The sequence below is a fragment of the Terrapene carolina genome, unplaced genomic scaffold (genome assembly GCF_002925995.2).
Source record: "Terrapene carolina triunguis isolate 2854851 unplaced genomic scaffold, T_m_triunguis-2.0 Scaffold580, whole genome shotgun sequence".
NCBI classification, from domain to species: domain Eukaryota; kingdom Metazoa; phylum Chordata; order Testudines; family Emydidae; genus Terrapene; species Terrapene triunguis.
Window position 1 is genome coordinate 9,924,162 of NW_020664931.1, and position 971 is coordinate 9,925,132.

The following is a 971-nucleotide window of genomic DNA, read 5'->3' on the forward strand; positions in this document are numbered from 1 at the left end:
CCCCCCCCCCCCCCCCCCCCCTTCCTGACTGCACTCCGGGACCCCTGCACCCATTCCCCACCCTCTGACTGCCCCGCCCCCTATCCACATCCCCGCCCCCTGACCACCACCCCGAACTCCCCTGCCCTCTATCCAACCCCCCCGCTCCCTGCCCCTTTACCATGCTGCCTGGAGTGGTTGGCGGCGCTATAGCCACACCGCCTGGCTGGTGCCAGCCACGCCACCGCGCAGCACAGAGCACCAGGTCAGGCCAGGCTCTGCAGCTGCGCTGCCCAGCCGCCCAGAGCATTACGCTGGCAGTGCGGCGCGCTGAGGCTGCAGGGGAGGGGCCGGGGGTGAGCCTCCCAGGGCAGGAGCTCAGGGACCAGGCAGGAGGGTCCAGTGGGCCGGATGTGGCCCGCGGGCCGTAGTTTGCCCACCTCTCTCTTATAAAGCAACATGAGGAATAGATTAAATCCATATGTACCTTCTAGATAGATCTCTCACCACTTGGGCAACAACGAAAAGGTTAATAACATGAGTGTGTACGTTTGGGGTGAATAGACGGAGGGAGGTGAGGACAGTTCCTAGGAAAGGGAGTTTTGGGTAGCAGGGATTCTGACAGTCGTGATTCTGCTCTGTGTCAGTGCAGTGCTTTTAATAAGTCAAGGGCAGTGGCAGTTCACTTTATATAAATATTTAAATTGTGTATTTACAAAATGACTGAGACAGATTTAATCAAACAAAAGACTATTGCAAACAGCGGTTTAGAATAGGATGCTGTGGGTTTTTAGGTTTTACGACTTAGCTAATATAATAGATGATAAATTGGTTACAAAAGGGGATTATACATAATATTTGCATCATTACAAATAAGGTAAAAGTTGTCCTAACATAGTCTCATAACTTCAGTGTATTGTATGTGTAAATTAGTAGGTTTTGTTAATATTTTAATTTGATCTTTACGAGGCCTTCCTAACTGAGCTTTCATT

At 51.2% G+C, this 971-nt stretch overlaps 1 protein-coding gene across 1 annotated transcript in view; it reads left to right on the forward strand.

Annotated features, from left to right (window-relative positions):
- TRIO (trio Rho guanine nucleotide exchange factor) overlaps positions 1 to 971 on the forward strand; it is a 307,445-nt gene that overhangs the window by 131,849 nt on the left and 174,625 nt on the right. The gene's annotated exons all lie outside the window — the stretch shown is intronic.